Below are 24723 nucleotides of genomic sequence, written 5' to 3' on the forward strand. Positions count from 1 at the left end.
TGATCAATCTGGCTAGGGGTATATGTTAATTCTTTCAGAGAACCAGCTCCTGTTTTTGTTCATCTGTACTACCATTGTGTGTGTGTGTGTGTGTGTATGTTTTTTTTTTTTTTATATCATTGATTTCTGCTCTAATATTTATTATTTCCTGTCTTCTGCTGGTTTGGGGCTTTATTTGCTGTTCTTTTTACAACTCCTTTAGGTATAAGGTTGTTTGAGACTTTTCTTCCTTCTGCTTAGATGATCTGTCCATTGCTGTAAGTGGGGTGTTGAAGTCCTCTACTATTATGATATTATTATTGATGAGTTTATGTTTGTGATTGATTTATATATATGGGCTTGTCCAAGTTGGGGTCATTAATATTTACAATTGTTAGTTCTTCTTGATGGATAGACCCCTTAGTTATGATATAATGCTTTTCTTCATCTCTTGTTACAGTCTTGATTTTAAAGTCTAGTTTATCTGATATAAATATGGCTACTCTAGCTTTCTTTTGGTGTCTATTAGCATGATAGATGGTTCTCTATCCCCTCACTTTCAATCTACATGTGTCTTTAGGTCTAAAATGAGTCTCTTGTAGGCAGCATATAGATGGGTCTTGTTTGCTTATCCATTCTGGTATTCTGTCTTTTGATTAGAGCATTTAGTCCATTTACATTTAGAGTGATTAGTGAAAGATATGAATTTAGTGCCATTGTGTTGCCTGTAGAGTTGGTGTTTCTGATGATGTTCTCTGGTTCTTTCTAGTTTTTGTTGTTTTTGGTCACACCCACCCCAATGTTTATAGCAGCACTATCGACAATAACCAAATTATGGAAAGAGTCCACATGTCCATTGACTTGACGAATGGATAAAGAACATGTTGCATATATACACAATGGAATATACACAGCAATAAAAAAAGAAGGGAATGTTACATTTGCAACAATGTGGATTGAACTAGAGTGTATTATGCTAAGTGAAATAAGTCAGTCAGGGAAAGACAAATATCATATGATTTCACTCATATATGGAATTTAAGAAACAAAACAGATGAACATGGGGAAGGGAAGCAAAAATTAGATAAAAACAGAGTGGGAGGCAAACCAGAAGAGACTCTTAAATACAGAGAACAAAATGAAGGTTGCTGGAGGGGTGTTGGGTGGGGTGATGGGATATATGGGTGATGGGCATTAAGGAGGGCACTTGTTGGGATAAGCACTGGGTGTTATATGTAAGTGATGAATCACTAAATTCTATTCCTGAAATCATTCTTATACTATATGTTAACTAACTTGGATTTAAATTAAAAATAAAAATAAAAATAAAATAATAATAAAAGAAAACAGATGAAAAAACAAAAGAAATGCAAGCAGTACAGCTTTAAGAGCTGGAACAAGGAACAAGAAAAGAAATTGCTCATCTTCCAGAGCCTCTGAAGGGAGTGCACACTTGAAAATAAACTGGTTTCAGCCCAAAGAAACTCTTTTTGGACTTCTAACCTCTAGAATTGTAAGAGAATAAATTTCTGTTCTTTTAAACCACCAAGTTAATGGTAATTTGTTACAGCAGTAATAGGAAAGCCCAAGGAATACAAAGTCCAAGGAATGTGAGCTCACAAAAAGAAAACAAAAACCAAAATGACCAATCATACAATAAATAAATTATCATGAGATATAATCTTCAGGAACAACATACTAAAGAATCATACCTGCAAATAACAGTAGATGTTGAACTACATAGATATAGAATATTAAATAAGATTGATTAATATGTTTGAAGAAATAAAAGAGAGAATTAAAAGTATGACAAAGGAATGATGCCATAAAGTAAGCCAGGTAGTTGTGAAAAAGAAGTGAATAGAATTTCTAATGTGAAAAACATGGAGGCTGAAATTAGAAACTTAACATATGTTAAGCTAAAGAAAAAATTTATTATACACAGCTAAAGAAAAAAACTGGTGAACTAGAAGATAGACCCGAAGGAATTACCTAGCTAGACTGTAGCACAGTACAATAAAGAGGTGAAAAATATGAGAAGAAAGTTAGGAGACATAGAGAATAGAAAAAGATGGTCCAATATGTGTCAGAGACCTAGAATCAACAAGAAAGAGAACAAGAGAGGGACACTTAAAATATTCAATGAGATAATGAATGAAAATTGTCCAGTTATGATGAAAAATATCAAGCCCTCAATTTTAGGAATCTCATCATATCTAAAGCAGAATAAATAAAAACTAATCCACAACTAGATAGTGTGGTGACATCAAAGATAAAAATCAGTTTATGATGGGAGGGAAAGGGGCAGATTACCTACAAAGAAAAAAAAAAGTTAACAACTGACTTAGTAAAATAGAAGTCCAAATTCAGAAGTATCATATTTTCAAAGAGCTTAGAGAAAATTACTTTCAACTTGTATTTGTATACTCTGCAAAATTATTTAAAAGCAGGACGGAGTAAAACTAAAACATTGTAGATAAACAAAAATAGAATTTTTACTCCCACCCCAAATGTGAGTAAATGAAATTCTAAAGACAAAAGTAAGATGATAGAAAAGTCTGAGAAAAAAAGTCTGAAGCCTGCATCAGATTCTGTGTCTCTCTCTCATCCCCTTCCCCATTCAAGCTCTGTCTGTCTCTCAAAAATGAAAACATAGAAAAAAAAGAAAATAGCAAATAAGTAGGCAAGAAAGAAGGGGGCCAAACATTCTTCATATTATTTGAGTGGAAGGCAAAGATAATGATAAATGTTAGACTTTTAAAAATGTATATTAAGCCTTCTAAGAAATGACTAAAATTATATAAAAAGAATTAAGATTTTCAAGTGAATAGAAGAAAAAATATAATGAGAGAGAAAATATCTCAACTGAAAGTTAAAAAAAATAATAAAAATGAAAATCAATAAAAATATTTCAATAATCACAAACATTATAAATTGCCTAAACTCTTCAGGCAAAAGACAAGGATTTTCAGAATGAATTTTTAAAAGTATAAAACCTTACATGTGAAAACACACACTTATAGCATTATGGCTGGCACAGAAAAATTGAAACCAAAGGAAAGGAAAAAGATAGCAGTAAAATTCTAACCCAATAACTGGGTTATATTAATATTGGAGAAAATGTATTGTAATGCAGAAAAAGCATTACTAGAGATAAAATTATCACTGTATATTGATTAAAGGTCTAGTTCATCAGGAAGATAAAACAGTTCTAAATTTTTATGTACCTAATAATATTGATTCAAAATATATAAAGTTGAATGACAGAATAAAAAATTAACACATCTACTACCATAGCAGAATATTTTAACACACGTCTCTAAATAACTGATAAATCAAGCAGGGAAAAAAGAAATAGTGGGGATATAGATTTGAATCACACAATTAACAAAACCACAACCAACTGCTTCAGATTATCCCGTATTTCAAAGCATCAATGGAACATTTACAAAAATTGATCATGTACCAACTCATAAAGCAAGTCTCAATAAGTTCCAAAGTATGAAGATAGAGGCCACATTTTCCAACCACAGTGAGATTAAGTTAGATTCAACAATGTAATGTTAATTAAATAAGAAAAACTTTCTGCCCCCAAGAAGTTTATATTCTAGAAGCAGAGACACAGAAGAAAGCAACTAATTAGAAAAAAAAGGCAGGGTATGTTCTAAAAGAAATGGCAAAAAGCAATTTCGAGGGAATATAAAGGAACTGATATATAAATGAACTGATTCTGACTAGTGGGATCAAGAGTGATCTAATGGATGTGCTAACATCCAGACTGTACATGAAAGATGAGGATGGAACATGGGGGTAACAGCCTTCTAGGCAAAGGCACAAGATTAAAATTGAGTGCCCAGCAGTTGAAAGATGATCATTTAGGTCAGTTTTTTTAAATATTATTAATCTTTATTTTGCCATAGGCCTCTTTGGCAGTCTAGTGATGCCTGTGGACTACCTCTTCAAATTTTTTTTAATGCATAAATAGAATTACAAAGAAAACCAAATATAGTGAAATACAGTTATAAAATATTCAAAAATATACTTAAGTTTTATTAATTTCAAAGTCACAATGAGTTGTAAACAATGTATTTCAAAAGACTTGCAATGACCATAGTGTGATATGAAAATATGTCATTTCTATTGGTGATGAAGTCACAGTACTTCTAATACCACTGTGGTTGGTTTCCTGCATTCATTATCAGTGGAAATGCTACATTTCATTTAAAAGTTAATGAAAATAAAGGTGCAATTTTCTTCCCAGACTTTGGTCTATAAAATAAAATACAGGCCTGATCATGTCATACGTCAGGTGTTAGACTAGGAAAGCAATTTGAATTGTGTGTGTGTGTGTGTGTGTGTGTGTGTGTGTGTACAATTGGTATCACACAGATTTTGATGCAACACTTAGTTTTGTGTTATTTTGTTATGTTTTTTTTTCTTCTGCATTAATAAACTATTAAATGAGACTGATACTTTAATATATACTCCTATAGTGCAATAAAAATGACAACTATGATTTTACCTAGGAGTTGTATATGTAGACATTCCTTAATTTCAAGGCAATGAAAGGGTCCTGAGATTCAAGATGTTTCTGTGATCCCCTACTGCATATTATAGAGGCTAAACTGTTAACCACTTTCAGAATATCTCATTCCAGTCTTCATCTACCACCTCATGTTTGCATAGCAAGTCTGTTTTAGTTGCCTGAAGTGCACATGCCTCATTTTGGTAATCTACTTTAGTCTATTTCTGTGCACTGAAAGACAGTCCAATTCAGTATTCCACACTTCAATATTAATTTGTCTTTTCAGCTATTTCAACAGAGGATGTGTGTCCTCTGCTACAACTTGGCTCAAATCCATCTGTCATTTTATTGACCTACTGGAAACAATGTCCAATGCATTCCAGCTCACAGATTGAGTTTGCTTTAGCCACACATGAAACCAGGACACTGTTAAGTGTCTGTTTAAAAAAAAAAAAAAAAAAAACATTCACAATGACAGAGAGATTTTCCACATTGAAATGAATATACATCATAAAAACTAGCATATGGAACAAGAATAGGAACTTTCAAAATTTCAAAGGTTAAGCAGATCACTTAAAATTACAATTGTAAGTGAATGATGTATGCATTTACTGTTGACTCAGGAATAGTCTCATGCATTTCTTTTAAAATGTTGATTCATAAAGGGCATTTTTCTCAATAGTTTTAGGAGAAGCACTCAATGACACAGGTAGATAATTTTGAAATAGAGTATCTGGTCGCTACAAAGAATGAAAACCAGGCTATTTGGGGGGAGAGAGGAGCAAATTATTTCCCAATATAAAATTTTCCTTCAGTAAACACATTTATGAGACCAAGAGATGAGGGTGAAAGATTGTTGTTGTTGGTTTTTTTTTTTTTAATTTCTTTAAGGGCATGTGATCCTTAATGAAATTGTATACAGAAAAATCCAATATAAGTATAATTTTGATCCCCCTTATCTGTGGCACAGTTCATTGCATTATAAGAGAGGGTTGCTGTTATTTATTTTGTGATTTACATGGCCTCAAACAAATAGGAAACTGGCAAACACTCATTCCATAAATGTGAAGTGTGTAGAATTAGTGGGATTTTTCTTAAACCCTAATCAGGAGGAATGCAGTGCTTTATTTATCAGGTGAAAAGGAGGGCTCCACTGACAGGACAAACAGAAAAGCCCCATTGGAATTAGGCTCTGTTCTTCATACTGTGTTTACAAATGCCTCTTTCTCTAGGCAAGAAGCAAAGTATGATTCCCAGGGTTGTTCTGCCTACCAAAGCTACATGACATCTTCTCTATTACCCTGAGTTGCTTTTTTATTTCCAATGACATTATTTGCTAGATTCAAAAAAAGGAGATAATTCTCAAAGTGGATCTCTTCCAAGGACTTCTAAGAATAAAAGATTCTCTCCCTCTTCCTTAAAATATTAACATGAATTTTGGAAAACAATCATTGCAAAAATCCATACTTCACAGACCACTATATAGATTTCCAACTACATTTTAATTTTAAATCAGCTCTTACACTTGCCAGAAACACTGTCCAAAACATTTTTGTTAATTCAAAGATATGGAATTTACATTCACAGAATATTTAAAACATTAATTTAGAAAACTGAAAAAATTATATAGTTGTGAAGAATATAATTTAAGAGAAATACAGGCAACCTTTTGACAACAATTATCTTTAGAAATGACTAGATTTCCAAACTTTAATTATTGGCTATAATTTACTTCTACAAAATTAAGATATCTTCTCATGCATAAATTAACTAGCAAATTTTTCCTGGCATATAGATTGCTAATCTGGGTTCAAATCTTAGCTTTTCCACTTTCTAGCTGCCTCACCTTGTAAATCACAATCACTCAGAAACAGTAAAATGAGAATAAAATTATCTCTGTCTTAGGTTTTGAGGATTAAATCAAAAAATTAATGAGAACATGCTTTGTAAGCTATAAAGTGTTATTGAAAGATTAAGTATCACCAGTGCTTTTTAAAGTACAAACTGAGATATCATTACTCATATATGATATATTGTAAAATGTCTCTCTCAACCCTTTGTCTTCCTAAACCCCTCTTCCCTCTCTAAACTGGCATGAAAACTTATTGTTTCTGCCAAATCAGTCTGGATGTGAACAGCCATTTATTTAAAGATGTGCATCAACACTACTTGCAAAAAAAAAAAAAAAAACAAAATAGTATACGGTATTATAAAAATCACTAGGCATTGTTATTACCTCAATATTTGATACAGAGAATATTAAGTCAAATGCATGATAATGTCATTTTTTATAGATCAGAAATGGCAAAATATTGGCAATTTCATGTTCAACCTACTATCTATTGAAATAAGAACAAAAGGAGACTTGAACTCTCTAAGAAATATTTAAGTGAAATAAAGGATTATTATTTTGAACACACACACACCAAAAAACAAAGAAAAAATGATCTTCAAACACCATCCAATAGTAGCATTTTGTTGTTGCCCCTTATTCAATTGCCATGTCTTATAGTCTGAACTAGAATTTAGGTCTTTTTGACAAGCCTGGAAGAGTCCTGTTTAATAGTATTGCACTGATCTATTATAAACCTTTTTTTTTTTTTTCATTTTAGGCCATTTTTGTGTTTATAAAAATAATGAATGTTCAAAAAATAATGAATGCTCATTGTAAGAGATTCAAAAAATACATAAAAATATAAATAAGAAAAAATATTTTTTTTCATTCACAAAATATTTAATTTATACTTTTTTCTCTACACTTATATTTGGGCATAGTTGGAATGATATTGTACATATAATTTTGTACTTTGCCTTTTTATACTTAAAATTCTTTTCTGTAAGTAGTTTTCAATGTTAATTCACTCTTGGTAAATGTAATTTTTATTGTTAAGGTAATTTCTCATTTGTAGGTGTGTTATAGCTTACTGAATCTTTCCATAATTGTTAGACACATAGAGTCTTATATCCAATAGCTCAATGAACATCTTATATATATTATTTTTTTCTGTTTCATATTTTTCCTTATGATGAAGTCTCATAAATCAAATTCTTGGGTAAAAAGACAGGACTCTTTTTAATGTTCCTGATACATATAGTAATGTGCTTTCCTTAATTTGCATTCTCATCAATAGTGTTTGAGAATATCTATTCAACATGAACCATTATCATCGCAAAGTGCTATTAAATGTTTCAGTTCTTGCTTGCTTGTCCTCCTACAACTGCACCAAGTACTGTTGATTATAAATATGCAGTGATTATTTTAATTCAACAGAAAATTTTCTTCCCCACTGAAGAAATTAGTTTTAATTTAATGTTGATTGTGTTGGGGTGCCTGGGTGGCTCAGTCAGTTAAGCGTACAATTCTTGATTTTGGCTCAGGTCATGATCTCAAGGTTTGTGAGTTCAAGCCCCATGTTGGGCTCTACTCTGACAGTGCAGAGCCTGCTTGAGATTCTCTCCCTCTCCCTTTCTCTCTGCCTTTCCCACGTGTTTTCTCTCTCTCTCTCTCAAAATACATAAACTTAAAAAAATTATAATGTTGTTTGTGTTATTTTGACATATAAAATATGCTTTGACCTTGTCACTATAGTACAAACCAATTAATGACAAATGTGTTTTCAGTTATTTTTGTGGTTATTTAATTTATTTAACAGTTACTAAGCACCTGCCCAGATACTTGGTACTAGTTACTTGAGCTGGACATAAAACAGTGGAAATTAGAACAATAAACAAGTAAACTAATGCAAAAAGTAATTTCAGATAGAAATAAGTGCTAAGAAAGAAATAAGTTTGTTACAGAGAGAACTGGGACATTTGAACAGGGACATACATCATGAGAAGACTCTAGCCCTATGACATTCAGTAAGAATAAAGTCCTTGATACTATAATAAATGGACAAAATAAAGAGGAGAAAAACACAGATTGCTTAAATTCTTATAATGTGAGAACCAAGATCATAGCTTGCAAGTTCAATGGAGTGTAAGTTTGTGCCAAGACTGAACCACAAAGGATACATTCCTAGTTTCACTGGGTATGGGGTGTTTTTCATGTTAATCACATTCTAATGAGAAAAACCACATGCAAATGAAGCAAACTACCATCAGCCTAAGTAGCTATACTATAAGAGGAGCTTGGGAGACATTTGTACAGTATACAAAGGATGAGATCTCAAGAAAATGGTCTTAGGTTGTAAACAAATGGGATCTGAATCCAGGAGCTGAAGAACTTCTTGATTTTACTGGTAACATGGTTAAAGTCAGTGTAAAGAATCTGAATGTTTTTTAGAATTGACATTGGCTCACCCTTTGGGCCAAATGGACTTTACTGCAAGGGAGAAAACTTTAAAAGTCAAGAGATTTTCAAGCTCATCTTGCTGGTAGTTTTGGTGAATATATGTAGATTTCTAGCAAAGAAGGCAATGATGGACCTATTTATTATTGCCACTGAGGGTCAAACTCAGCCAATTTTCAATAGGTAGATGGAGGAGTTAAACAATAAATATTTGATTATTATTTTCTGACCACAGAAAAAGGAAGCTGAATCATGTTATCGCCATGAATTTTTCAACTATATATAGAATTCAGAAGATCTCATAATATATATATTATGGTAGCTTGTGTCCAAGATGGCCACCATCAATTCCTTCTCTCCATGTCTGCCTATGTCATCCCATCATTGAGAGGTAGAATCTATTCTCCCTCTTTTCTTTAACCTAGGCCAGCCTGAGTTATGTGCTTAGGTAACAGAGTGAGATGGAAGTAATATTCTAAGACTACTGAGGTTAGGTCATAAGAAGCCTTATAATTTTTCCCTGGGCCTCCTGGAATTATCACTCTGGGGGAAGTAAGCTACCATGTAGAAAGTCCAATTACCCTGAGAGTGTCATACTGTAAGAAACCTAAGCCACATGGAAAAGCCTGGAAGAAGAGGTACCACATAGAAAGAGTAGCCAAGGAACACTGACACACCAGCCACGTAAATAATGAAGCCATTTTGGAAGTGGGTCTTCCAGCCACGTTTGTGAAAAAATATCTTATTTTCTGGATCACCTAATGACTCATTCTCTCTATTCATTATTGTAGGGAGCTTACATTAATATGAATTAGAAAAAAAGTAGTACATTTTGTTGAAATAATCATCTTTAAAACACTGCCTTCCTGGGACAGGGGTGAATTATTTCTAAGTAATATCATCTTTCAATTTCTTCTTCCAAGACATTTCCAAAGTGCAAATAAAAGAACCAAGAAGAATACTGAACAATATAAAGACAATATAGTATTAAATGTCCAGCTAATAGTGAATCATATGATTCAATTCAACAGAGAAGGCTCCACTAAGTCTGTAATAAAAAAGTAATGAGTTTTATAACAAAACGGAAAAGAAATGCAGATAGAAATCTTTTCAGTACAAAGACAAGAAGGATTTGCAATTGAATACTGAAAAGGCTCACAAGTTTGGAAACCATGACTGATGAACTCTGAATATTCAACAATCTTTAGTTGAATACATTAATCAAAATACACACTAGTATAATAACTGCATCTCATCATTTTGCCTCTTCACGGTTGCAGTGTGAAATGAGAGCAGAGGGAGGAAAGGAAAGTGCAGTCCAGTGGAAATGCACACACTCTCCGACTTGTATCGGAAGCAATAGCATTTTCAAGCTGCAAAGGACCTGAAAAAACAGAATTCACCTTCCTCATTTTACAGTTGAGGAAGCAAGATGCTCAACGAGAGTTAGCTGCTCAAGGACACAGAGCAAGTTTTTATCAGAAATAAAATAAGAATCCAGGTATTCTGACCCCAGACTAACAACCAGGTTTCTTCCCCCATGATTACTTGAATTACCTAAATTTTATTTTAATTTTGTTTCTAGTAATATGCATTCAAAGAATAATATTTGGATTTTTAAAAATAACTAGTGAAAATACAATTGGCTATCTATTAATGGGAGGAGAAGTAAAGCCAAGGGCCAAGCTTTGTTAGGAATAACAATGGAATACAAAATGTTATCTTATACATAAAATGGTATCTTTATACCAAGAATTGTGCTTGTTTTCATTCTTTTTGCCTTCTTCCTAAAAACAAATCATATCCTATTGCACTCCTCCTCCCTTTTGCCAAGCTCTGTGTTAAGTTTTAAAGGAGATTACTTTAAAAAATGAATAAAATATAATTTCTGAGGAGCACAAGTTTAGTATCTAACTTTCCTAAAAACATAAAATTGTTACAAAATAAAATGTTCAAAATAAAACAGGAGGGTCTTTGATTTGATTGTCTCACTTTACATATTTAAAAACAGGCAGCAGGTATTTCGTGGCTGAAGAAAAAGAAATCTTTCAAACACTTTAGGTGTAAAGCCACAGATGTGGTTTGTCATGAACCTACACAGCAACAGTTTAATGCAGGGTGAATCAAATCTAAAATCCATCTTTTAGTGGAACCAATTCTTGCAGAATGTATAATTATTTTTCATGCTAAAATACTGTGCCACCCAAAAGGCTCCATTTTTTCCCATGCTAGTACATCCTGTCATACCAATGTGGACGAGCTTTGGGTTACAAAGTCCTTTGGATTTAAAGGTCAATTAGTTTGGTTCCACTTTAATTAGAAGCCATCATAATAGTGCTGTGTGAGTAATTTATAGAGGCATAAATATTGACATCAATTTTTGTCAGATATTCTGATATCATAAACATCATGTAAATCTAGGCACCAGCAATCAATTTGCACATAATAGACAAATTTTATTAGAACTGTATGACTGCACTACTTGGTTTTTAGAGTCCCTCTCTTCTTGCTACATTAAATCATCGTTTTAAATCATGTCATAGTGTTCCTCACAGCAAGCAATCAAAAACAGAAAATTTAAGTTTATTGGATCTTTGCCTAATTTAATGATTTTTTTTTTCCAGAGTTGTGCTCTTTGGAGCCCTGTGATGAAGTTTTGGCTCTGTGCCTAGAAACACCTCCATGCTGTTCAGAACAGGGTGAGGCACAAACCAAAGCTATGGTAAGGAAAATCCCTTGCTGCTTCTAGAATCTGAAGAGACTCTGTTAAAACTGTTTCTGTTCAGTTAGGATGCTTGGATGCAGAAAGCTTTCTGCTTGCTGCTCAATCTCAAAGGTATGACCACCAGTCACTGAAGCACAGTCCTCAAGGGTTCCTGTGCTCAGATGTTTCTCAAACTGCAATCCATGGGTATATTTTCAGGGGTCCTTGAATTGCCTATGAAAACGTTTTTAATTTTTTAATTCAAAATTAATTTCCTTATTTGTTATCTCTATAGTTCATAATATGTTTCTCTGTCCTAGAATATAATCTCTGTTAGGGCAATGATCTTGTCTATTAGGTTCTTAGATAACTCCTAAGTGCCTAGAACAGTTCTAGCATAAAGTAAGTACTTTGTTCAATGGACTAATTAGGATAAACAAATTTTGAATCAATTGGATGACCACCACATAACAGAAAGCAAACCCAAGATTTCAGCACCAGCATTTCGCCCTGCGTTTTATAACTACACTGTGCCAAGAAATCAAGTTTAACTTTAAAGTAGTGTTCCTCAAACTGGGGGTAATGGGCCACTGGGCTGTATGGAAATGTTCACAGAGGTCCACAAATTCTGAAGACAGAGAAACAATGGTCAAGTCCAATTTATTCACTTTACAGATGAGGAAACTGAGGCCCAAAAAAAGGGACAGGCTGTCTCAAAGTTGCTCAGTCAGTCTGTGAGCCAGAATTAGCAGCCAGATCCCTTATTTCTCATTCTACTGTACTAATTTCTCCTTTGGTCTTGATCTTCCATTCAGAAAATTCTAACTATGAAATCCAAAGCTAGAACCAATCATTTCAGTAAGGAAAGGAAGACATTTCATTTTCAGTGGCTGTTCTTTTTCTTGCTTTTCAATATGCTATTATTTTATGATGCTAACTTTATATTTAAACTTTGAAATATTGGTAATTTGTGTGTGTTAACTCTCTTGGTTGCCTTTTTTATTTTTTTTTTTTTTACATTTATTTATTTTTGAGAAACAGAGTGAGACAAAGCGTGAGCGGGGAAGGGGCAGAGAGAGAAGGAGACACAGAATCTGAAGCAGGCTCTAGGCTCTGAGCAAGCGGTCAGCACAGAGACTGATGCAGGGCTCAAACCCACAAACTGTGAGATTGTGACCTGAGCCGAAATCGGACGCTCAACCGACTGAGCCACCCAGGCGCCCCACTTGGTTGCTTGTTTTATGTTGACTAGATTATGAATGATCTGAGAACCTGACCCATGTTTTTACCATGTTATTTACCAAAATCCAGCTTCCAATGAGTTTCCACTTATAATAAATGAAATTGTGCAGGAAACACTTTCTTGGTATCAAGAATATCACACCAAGTGGATTTATGTTCCTTGAATTGGGAAGATCTATCAGAGGCTGAGGAATATCCCTTTTAATCACATCTCTCTCTCTAAATAACTGATTTTTCTGCATTTTTGCCAAACCTTTACTTGACTCAGAAAACTGCACCTTTTACATATGGAAGATACACATCAACGAGTTTCCCAAAAAGAAACATAATCCAGTACAGTACAAGTGGGTTGAACAAAAACATTGTCTTAGAATGCTACTAAGTATCTTCTTTAGTCATGTTTTTCCTGTTTACTTGTGTTAGTTAGTAAAATTCATAGACTTATCACTCATTCAAAATTATAAAATATCATTTAAGGAAATCATTGAGATAATTTTTTTTCTAAGATTTTGTAACTTATTCATCCAGGCACAATACTCCATTAAGAGATCTGTAAACTGTTTTTCACAGCATCATAGAGTCATTGAGTTAGAGCTGGGAAGTATTAGGATCACCTGATCCAATCCAATAAAGAATAAACTAAAAGCCAGCAAACAGAAATGATTTGCACAAGGACATCCAGCTAGCCAGTGTGAGATTGGGATGTGACAAAGACTTCCAAATTCCCATTCCAATATTTCTCTTGCTTTGATAACATACAAGTAATTTATATTCAACAAGCATCTCTGTTGTGCTTCTTGTACTGCTAATGGGAAATTCCTGTTACAGTGTAATATGTTTCTGAAGGAGTTGAGAATTCGGCCATGTTAGGTCAAAGGTCCCTGTAGGGTATATATAGATTTGCCCCACACTCTCTCTGATCATATGCTAATCAGAACTCTTCCTGAAGATATTAACCATCCTTTTATTGTGCTAAAAATATCCTACTTTGTATTTCATTAGGCCATTATATTTTGTACAAATTATTTTTAATGTTTATTTATTTATTTTTGAGAGAGAGAGCAAGCAGGGAAGGAGCAGAGAGAGAGGGACACAGAGAATCCCAAGCAGGCTCCGCCTCAGCACAGAGTCTGATGTGGGGCTCGAACTCACAAACCTTGAGAATGATCACGACCTGAGCCAAAACCAAGAGTCAGATGCTTAAGTGACTGAGCCACCCAGGCACCCCATTTTTATAAGTTAATTTTTTTATGTTTATGGTTTTTTTTTTTATTTTTGAGAGAGAGAGAACATAGGCCACTATTATATTTTGAAGAGAAATTATGCACTTACCAAAAAACATGGCTCAAAATTCACTACCTCTGGTACATTTTCCATCTCAAAAATAAGCCAGCCGTACTTTCTTATCTCTGCTGACTACATTGACCTGCTCACTGCTGATTCATCACTGAACCAGTCAGTTTGCTGGCATAGCCAAAGCTCTTAGGTTTATGTTCTGGTCATTATCATGGGGATAAGTTGAGGGTCAGACGGGGGGAATTAGTGTATTATTTATTAGAAAGACTACAAGAGTGTGGAAATGCAAATTTGAGCCATAATAAGTATGTTCTATGTCATATATAAAATCATGACTGACAAAGATTCAGAAAGAGGACTCTGACAAAGATCATGCCCTCCTGGAGCTTACAATCCAGGCATATATACAGACTCTGCTGTTAACTCTCTTATTTCCACCAGAGAATTTCAGGAGAATAGAGGAGGAGAAGACTTTTGATGGGGGATAGGATAGGGTGGGAATCAGGGATGGTTTAGAATGCAAGGCCACATCTAGATGCCATCAAAAACTGACTATGCATGTATGTGTATAAGCTGGGTGTGTATCAGTTGTTTCTGCCTCCATCCAGGCAATAGCTGAGCACTTAGGGTATATGAACAGCAAGTCAGCAGGTTAATCATTTGGTGTTTCATTGCTTATTTCGTGATCAGTATGGAAGCGATGGCTCCAGGCAATATTATAGACTCAGTCTCAAAGTTCAAGTTGTAAACAATCTCTTCAAAACTTCTGTGGAAAGTGGGCCTCTAAAGTTAGGGACAGTTTGAAAGTTCTTGCTTTGAAAGGGGCAACAGACCACACATTGGTCTGTGTGCTCACACAATTAGTGCAAATATTATCAACTTTTAATAGACAAAGGTCAAAGACAAACTAACAAATATGTAAAAAAGTGAAGATTTGAATATTCAAGGCTGAATACTCTTTACCTTACACATCCAATCATTAAGTCCTGTCAGGTATACTCTTAGCTAAGTCTTCTTTTATCTATTCCTCACTATCCACCCCCTAATGACTCCATAATAATTCCAGTCATTATTTACATTGCAGCCATATAGAACTTCTCAATGCACAGATATGAACTTCTAATTCTCTTGCTTAAGGATCATCTGGCTTTGCTTAACATCCTCAGTAGATCCTCACTGCTCATCAAATAAGCTCCAAGTTCCTGAACATGGCATTCAAAACTTTTCTTTTCCCTAAACTATTTTCTCTTCACCTAAATACACCCAAACTCTAAACATGGTTTCCTTAATATGTCATGCTACTTCATGTACCCATAGCTTTACAAATGTTGTTCACTATGTTTAGAATTTTCTTCCTTTATGTCTACCCAAAGAATGTCTAATCATGCTTCAAGGCTCTTTTTAATTATAACTGCCTTAATGAAGCAATTCGTCACACAGATCTGTATTACTCTGTTCTTGATGACCATTAGTTATCTGCACACACCTGTGGTAGTATGCATCTCTTTTCATTGTAATAATGCATTTGCATTCCTGACTGTGATTTCATTGAGCGTAGGGACTTTCTTTTTCATCTTTGCATCTCATAGCACTCATCAATTTGCAGAATGAATAAAAGTTAAGCATTTGTTACATTAGTTAAGACTTTATGCTTTGACTACAGATTTGATTTTTTTAAAAAGAAAGTTGGCTGAGCTGAGACCCCTGGATATTAAATGAAATTCAAAGATGCTGGTGAGAAATCAAATCATTTTTATGTGAGGATGATCACTAATAGCCTTAAGCAGAATAGAACATTCATTTTAAAACAAGTGATTGATCTTGATAACAGCAGGGCAACCCAAAGGACAAAGTCCCTTGCTAGCTCCTTGAGAGGAAGAACTATTTTCTAGTTCTTTCTTACCACATGCAACACCTTGTAAAGGGTGGAATACATAGCAAACCCTCAACAATGCTTGTGGAGAGAACAAATAGGCTTATAAACATGGGGATGAACCTTGATATTCTAAACATGCTGCTCATTGTCCCTTACCTCAGACCATAACTTAAAGTAGCTAATATAACATTTAGTCAGCAATATTAATTAATCTCAACATTAGCTGCTATGATTACCTATTGAGCAGTTTCTCATTATCTTAGTATAGCAAATCTTTTATATTTAAGGTCTGTATGCATTAAATATCTGGGATATTTTCAACCTATTTTCCCCAAATCATTTTGGATCCCAGTGAGTTATCTGAGTGACCACTCTGAGATCAAAGATGCCAGTGTGAGCACCTCTGTGTATGCTTTTGTGATACCCAGCACACAGTAGGTCCTCAACAAATGTTTGCTGAAATGAAATAGTTAACCTACATTATCAAAAAACAGAATTTAGTGATAATACTATCACACAAATACACACAAATATGTGGCATTCTGAAAAACATAAAAGATATTTGCCTGAAATAGGAATCATTTAAACTCAGCACAAAGAATAAGGATGTGCATTTTAAAAGTTGAGACAGTCAAGTGAAATAGTTGCAGAAGCATAAGTTGGGAGTCAAACAGACCTGGATTCAATTTCTGGCTCTGTTACCAGCTCAGTGACCTTGGGTAAAGGTTTGTGCCTCAGTTTTCTCCCCTGGCAACACTGGATTATTATCACCTTTTTAATACTCTGGTCAAAATTAAATAAGCTAATACACCTGAAAGCACTTACTACCATGCCCTGGCCCAGACCATTCAGTGATAGCTTGTTGTAGCTGCTCTTAATTGGCAATGACAGCTGCCTAATCCTTTCTTTACCCTCTCTAGGGTAGTTGCTATTAGTGATGTGCTGTTAGAGAACCAAGACCCTGTTGAGCAGTGTTTCACAAACTTTACCATGCAACACAATACCCTGGAGGACTTGTTAAAACTCAGATTACAGGGCTCCATCACCACAGCTTCTGATTCATTAGGGTCTGGGATGGGGCCAAGTATTTGCCCAAGTTTGCCCATTTCTAATAAGTTCTCAGACGATGCTGATGATGTTGATCCTGGGATCACTCTTAGAGAAGCACTGCTTTTGAAAAATTATTTCTGCTGTAATGAGAATTACTGCAGGAAGGAAAAAAAGACATTTATGGGTTCTTGAGTGTGGATATCCCTGAGGGCTTCGCGGGGCCTGGAGATACAGAAACGGAGTATTCTCACCTGCCATCCCAACACTGGGAAAGATAGAAATCATTTCAGTTTGCCAGTAGTTCTCAATGGATAAACCCAAAGCAATCACCAGATAGGCTGAGAGGGGATGACCGGGTAGAGGACAAAAGACAGGAATTCTCAAAGCCCCCCACCACCTGACTTCTACTATTTTCAAAAGCGCTCTTTCACTGACCTTATTTGGGAAAAAAGAGAACTACTTTGAAAATTACATGTACTGAATGTGTATTCATCTATCTCCCAAACTGGGCAACTATAAAACCAATATACATACTGGGACAGAATCAAAGAGAAGCATACACAGTTTCTGCCATGGAAGAGCTCAGAATTAGGGAGTTTGACAAGCATGTTAAGAAAAAAAAAGTGACCAAATATATGTGACATTAGTGCTATAATAGAAAGAAAAAAGTGAAAGGGGATATAGACACCTAGAACACAAAGACCAATAATAAATAGCCTATGTATTTGTGGTGTTTACTGTAAGTGAGGCATTGTTCTATTAATTAATTTAAATTCTCAGTATAGCAGTAATATGACTAGTCCCATTTTACATATTAAAAAACTGAGGCACAGAATGGTTAAATGAGCTGCCCAAGGTCACACAACAAAAATATAGCAGAATCAAAATTTGAAACCAGGCAATCCTGCTCAACATCTTTTCTCTTAATCACTACACTATCTGGAGATGAAATAAGGAGATGAAATTTAAAAAGACAGATGGAGACAAAAAGATGATTTATGAGAATGGCTCAAATTATCAAAAGAAGCCCATCTCTCTTCCTTCTTGTATACCTGAAATCATCTTAGTATTGGACTCCTTCTGCTCCAGAAGCTAAACAGGTAGAACCATTACTGCATTGCCATATCCTAAAACAGGATAATCTAAAGAACCACACTGATTATGTGCACTGACTTCTGTTACGTTGCACTATTTCCCTAAATATCCACAGCAGAGAAAGTTTCATAATAAATTATGTCTTAATCCTGTGCATTAGTGCTGGCCACTCTCCCACAATGTCAAAATTGTAAGCAATTGGCACAGAGTCATTGTGACAATATGTAAATTACTTGTAAAGGGAACTTGATTTTGTGTAATAAATGCTATTTGAATCTTAATTTGCTAACAGTATTTTAATGCAGTAATTGAGGTCATGAAAGACGTGGGCTAAAGATGAAACCATCTATAACTGTCAATTTTAAACAGGACTGCATTACCCAGGTTTATAAAATACTCCAAGGAATTAAAAGGCAAATGCAATACTTATACTTGCTACAAGAAACACTGAAATGTAACTGTAGAAAAAGAAATAATATGCTACGGGACCATAGGAGGGGTTTGGAATAGGTGATCAAAGATTTTATCTGAATCTAAAATTCCATAGTTCTAGGATCAATGTCCCCTGACCTACCTAGGTTTTTCCTTAATGAAATAAAGGGACATCTCATTAAATCATATGGCCCCACTTTAATTCTTAATAATTTGGGGCACCTCTTCATTGCCATGCTTTCATAATTAATCACCAAACCTCCTTTGTCTTCTCAAAGAAAGCCCTCAACCAATTGTCCAATCTTCTTTCTCTTTTCAGAACAGTTCTCTGATCAAAATCAGGTTCAGCATCTGTGAAACTGACCCTCCAGTGTGAAATCATTTTTTAATGATAAAGTGCCAAAAGTGTTCTGTAAGTATAAGGTATTAATTGAGTGTTATAATTATTATTATGCAGCCACTTCCCATAGTGATGACCTTTGTTCTTCTCTACCTCTCCTTCATCTGCTCTATTTTATGATCTGTCATTTTTGAGGCTTTAAAGCCTCTCTTCTTTTCTGAAACCTGAAACTCTGGTATTCTTTTCTTCCCTTGAGTTCTGCCCTCTGTGAACAGAGCTAATCTTTCTCCAAACCCAGCGGACACGGTAGGGAGAGCCAGATTTGGCTCTGATTGAGGCCAATGATCACCATTTCTCCTTCCTTATGTAGTCACACAAAACCCACATTGAGTTATGCAGCTTGGCCAACATTTAGAACAGGAAGGAATTTTGAAGGAAGCCACTCATCAGCGAAGACCTGAAAACAAACCTCCTTTATGTTATGCCCTTTTTCAGAAACCTAAAATGCTGTCCTCTCTTTATCACATCAAGTCATAAGTCTTTATTCAAGACCTGTGGTCTTGTTGAATATAACCCATCCAATCACTACTCACTTACTTCTGGCTTCTCTATTCAGATGTGTGTCCATGATGTCACTTTTCTCACTACCTCTTTTTGCCCCTCCAAATGAGGACTACCGATCCTGCTCATCATCTTGGTACTAGCCAGCTTTCCAGCCCAAGTTCAAATCCTACTTTTTCAATGGAGCTTTGAACCACCTCATTGGTTCCATGTATTTCTTCCCTTCAAATTCCTGCTCAAAATTATTCCTTCTAGAATTAGTTCCTTTCTCTTATCGGCTTCCCAAGAACTTCGCTGATATTCTATAAAAACACTTACCACATTGCACTGCAAGTATTGTTTCTATAGCTTTTTGACCGTATTGTATATTCATCCTAGTAGAATCTGTATTTTGTTCATTTTTATAATTTAAAACGATAATAAAATCTGATCTATATTAGATACTTGATAAACAATTGCTGGATAAAATAATAAATGATTGCCCAAAGCTCTGAAAGAGTATTAAGTTGAATCCTCTCTTCATATGCTCATTTACAGTTTTGTCCATTTTGCCATTTTTCATTATGCTTATTAATTTATAAGTTTCTTTACACATTCTTCATACCAATCTTGTCAGTTTTTATAATATATATAATATATATATACATATACATATGTATATATAAGAAATATTTCCTCCCCATTTGCAATTTGTCATTTTACGTTGTTTATAGTTTACCTACTAATATGCTTATTTTAATATGGCCAAATTTATAAATATTTTATATTCAGCAGCTTTTGTGCTTTGTTTAAAAAAATCTTTCATACCTAGTTTAAAACAGCATAAGATTCCAATTCAGAAAACCTGCAGTTATATCCATATTCTACCATTTATTCCCTGTGGGATCCTGGTCAAATATTTAACTTCTGTGGCCCTCTAATTCTTTTTTTATGAATAGTGAATATTATTTATATAAAGAGTTGTTATGAGGATTAAGGGTGAACAATGTTTTATATGTAAAGTGTTATATGTATGTTAATTATAATACTGGCTAAGATTAATTTTTGTGCAACTGGCATAGCCTGCAATTTCCAAAATGAAAAGAATACCATAACAGGATTCAGAAACCCAGAGTTCTAGACTACTCATTTCTGCCATGACCTTTCTGAATAACCCCAGACTTTTAACCTTCACCAGCTTCAGCTGACCATCTGTAAAATGGCTACACTGTCTGTCTCCTTGTGATGCTATGAGCACATGGTAATGTTTAATAAAAAGGACTGGGGCTAGGGTACAGTGAGTGAGGTACTTACCTCAGGTGCACAATATAAGGGGACACCAAAACAACTTTAATCAAGATAAATAATACCTTAATGTAATATTCTTGAAAATCAAAATTAATGCAAAATTCCATGGTGAACGAGATATCAAATTTTTAAATAAAGATAGGATTTTATTTTTAGTAGAATATTTGTTTTCCACATTTAAGAAATTTTGTCTTCCACAATATGAGAAATTATTACTCACACAATTATCTATTACAGAATGGCCAGAGGTAGGACCAGAAACATGGGGGGTACGGTTATTGTTTGCAGCTTTTTAAGAGCACTTGCAAACACTTGATCTTTGTTCTCTTCAGCAACAATAGATGCTGAGTGGTCGCTGCTCAGCTGGCAGGTGACTGTGTTTTGAAAGCTTTGGAAGCCTGTTTCCAGCTGATTGGCTATTTTCACTATTGGTGAGTTACTGTCTTAATCACAGCTGACTGATCTCAGCTGGCTTCATTCTTTGGCCCTGTACCTCTTTCCTCTCAAAGCCAATGCTAATAGCAAAGGTGTCACTTTCCCCTGTGACTATTGAAGCCTCCTTCTGCCTAAGGAACAGCAAGGCCAGTTAAGGGGCTTTCTCATAAACACAGAGCACTTCCAGCACATGGTAAATAATAAACTGAAACTCAGCCAGCTGCTGACAGGATTGGCTGGTGACAGGATTAGTGATAGAGACAGTTTAGGGACCGGGGAGTGTTTTAAGCCTTATAAACACTAAACATGTCCAAGCTCCGCATGCTTGGAATGCACCAATAAGTAATGAGCTGGATATGATTTCTTGCTTTGGAAGCACCTCATGATGAGATTTACTGAAGAGGCAGAGGAGACTCCCAGATCTATAATGCACATTCAGGGTATGACAGAGGAGGATAAATGTACTGTATATAATAGTCGAACATACCTTCTGTTTTTACTGTTGTGAATATTGACTTCCAAATGGATTTAATCAAAATCAATAACAAAATGTACAGTAATGAAGTAATATAAAATGCAGTAATGTATAGGCCACGAGGTTGAATATGGAATATATTAACAGAAAAGCAGCTTTGCAAGAATAACTCATCCCTCTTTTAGAATCTTTCTTCACCTAATATAAGACAATAAGAAGGAGAGGCAAAGCTCTAGAGCTGGGCCACAAAGTGGGTCCTTTATAGAACTTTAAAAAATTATCTTTTTTAGCAAATTTAGTAAGACAGGATTGGGCCACAGCTGGAAAGACAAAGTAAAGAAATCTGTTTATAAGATCAGAAGGCTGACCTATCAGTGGATGGTCCAAATATTGTCCTTTCAGGTTGGCTTTTAAAGGGAAACAAAATGACTGATTTATAACAATATCATAATGATTTTCTAAAAGTTAAATAATTCTAAAATGCCTTATATATACCTTTGGAGCACACACATGCAACCTACAGTCAAATGACAAAGGGCACAATTTGTTAAGAATTGTCTACTTATTAAATTTATATCCTAAGAGATAAAAGAGGGAAATGTATTATCTAAAATCGGCCAGAAAGGCCCAAGGTGATTTTTGAATAATCGATATTTTCCAATATCTGCTATAGCTTTAAGCCAGAGAAAAATAACTGATGCTGGCATTCACTAGAAATCTGTTTGGTTTTTTTTTTTTTTGAAGAAGTTTAATGATTTGCTGGTAAAGACTGACTATAATACAAAGATTTCAAAGACTGTATTTTACCAAGAAGGAATAGCATTCCCATTTTATAGAAAACCAAACTCAAGTTTCAGGATAATAAGTCTTACCAGAAATCACTGGATGAACACTTTCACTCATTTATCATTTGTATTTCTTTCTTTACAACTTCAATTTACTTTTCCCTTCTCATATTTGGCTGTTACTCCTCTCGATTAACCTTTGTGTTACCATCTGAATTCCCTCATTTCCTTCCTCCTGTTTTCCTATTTCTTCTTTGACCATCCTTCTACTCTCCAGAGAAGCTTTAAAAGAGGAAAGAATGAAGGCAATAAATAAGGAAAATAACCTACTTTTAAACACTGGTAGAATAGCAGATTTAAGGCAAGAGGTACTATCTTTTGAATACCTCCTTTTAAAATGGATGAAAGGATCAAAAAAAAAAAAAAAGGGAGGGAAGGAAGAAATTAAAAGAGGAGAAAGAAATATATGGGTGAATTACTGACATTTTCTAGTGCAGTCCTACAGTGATGAATGTGAACTTCCACATGCCATTTCTGTGTAATGTCTGAGCATTATTGGAGACAAGCACTGACATACAAAAACATTATTAGAATCTGAACAGCAATAGCCGCTTTAGGTGTGGAATGGCTGAGAATTCAGATATCAGGCACAGACCATCTAGGGTCTAGCGGCATTTCCTACTCATCCTCAAGGGACTCCACCATGACTGGAGTAATAGAAGTCAAAACTTCAATCAGGCCCTTATTAGTTACTTTGCACACAGGATACGAGGTACCATTGTTGGTGGCAAGTGAGAGCTATTGTAGCTTAGAATTGACAATGCTTTTTTTAAAAGCTATCTTTGACTGCTCAATATAAGGTTAGGAGCAGGTCATGTACCAGGTTTTTTACCAAATTAATGCTATCAGGGGAATTACAGTTAAATGGAATTCTTTCTATCTAAACAATTCCATCTTATTCCATCACTGCCTCTTCTCTCCATCCCTCCCTATATAAAATAATTCTGACTAGTAGACATCTGGAATAATATATATATATATATATATATATATATATATATATATATATTCAAGTTATCAAACAAAGACTTACCACGAGGCTTGTGCTCTTTCTCTAAATTATCTAGGAAATCAAAGTTTCAAATAGCCAGTAATTTTTTTTGACAGGTTTCAAGTAATCTTTGACATTCTGCTTCTTGGTACATAAACTTTATTCAAATGGCCAAATATAAAATCTGAAGAGACTCTTTTGTTTGATAATCATTTCCTTCATCTATTTTTCATATAAACAGTATATTGTTGTGTTTAGGAGAGGCTTTGCTAAATCAGCCATCAAATACATGCAGGAATCAAAATCTAAATCTAATTACAACTTATTATTCCATACTTAAAGGCAAGATGCCTTTATGTCATCTATTGGTTTTTTTTTTTTTCTTTTTTCTTTTTTTTTTTTTCAATTCTAACAACTCTCCTGTATGGTACTTCTAGAATCATTTTGTCATTCCTTTGCCAGTCCAATGAAAGAAGACTTCATTACACCTATGTCTACGCACACAAGTAAATGGGATATTTGAAGGTATTTGTTTTCAGTAATTGAGTTAGTGATAATTCTTTAAGCATCTATGTGCCCACAGCTAATATATGTGTTTGAGACGGGGCATTGGCAGTAGGGGAGAGCTCATAAAAGTAGACTTTAAAGGGACTCTACAAAGCATAGTAAAAAAATGACATTGCATTGACAGAAGTGACCCTGAATTGCTAGAAAGCCTAGATTTCTGGAATAAAAGATATGTGAATTTTACCCACAAAATGAAAGTGAGTTATTGTAGATTCTTAAGCGGAGAAGTGATGAGATGGAGGCTATGTTTCAGGAAGATTTGTCTATTGTGGATGCTTGACAATTCGGAGATATGGAGGGAAGGATGAGAGAACAGGAGTCAATGGGAAGGAGAATGGAAGCCAAGGACATGTTGAGGATGCTTATTTAGACAATAATCCACAATAAAGTAAAAAGCGCCTGCTACAGACTAAATGTTTGTGTCACCCAAAACCCATGTTGAAACCTAAATCCTCAATGTGATGGTATTAGGAGGTGAGGCCTTTGGGAAGTAATTAGGTTTTAGGATGGAGGTCTCATGAATGAGATAAGCATCCTCTTATAAAAGCCACCTGGGTGGCCTACTCAGTTAGATGTCTGACTTCAGCTCAGGTCATGATCTCACAGTTTGTGAGTTTGAGCCCCATGTCAGGCTCTGTGCTGATAGCTCAGAGCCTGAAGCCTGCTTCGGATTCTGTGTCTCCTTCTCATTCTCTGCCCCTCCTCCACTCATGCTCTGTCTCTCTCTCAAAA

This window comes from Panthera leo, chromosome B3, assembly GCF_018350215.1.
Source record: "Panthera leo isolate Ple1 chromosome B3, P.leo_Ple1_pat1.1, whole genome shotgun sequence".
Taxonomy (NCBI): Eukaryota; Metazoa; Chordata; class Mammalia; order Carnivora; family Felidae; genus Panthera; species Panthera leo.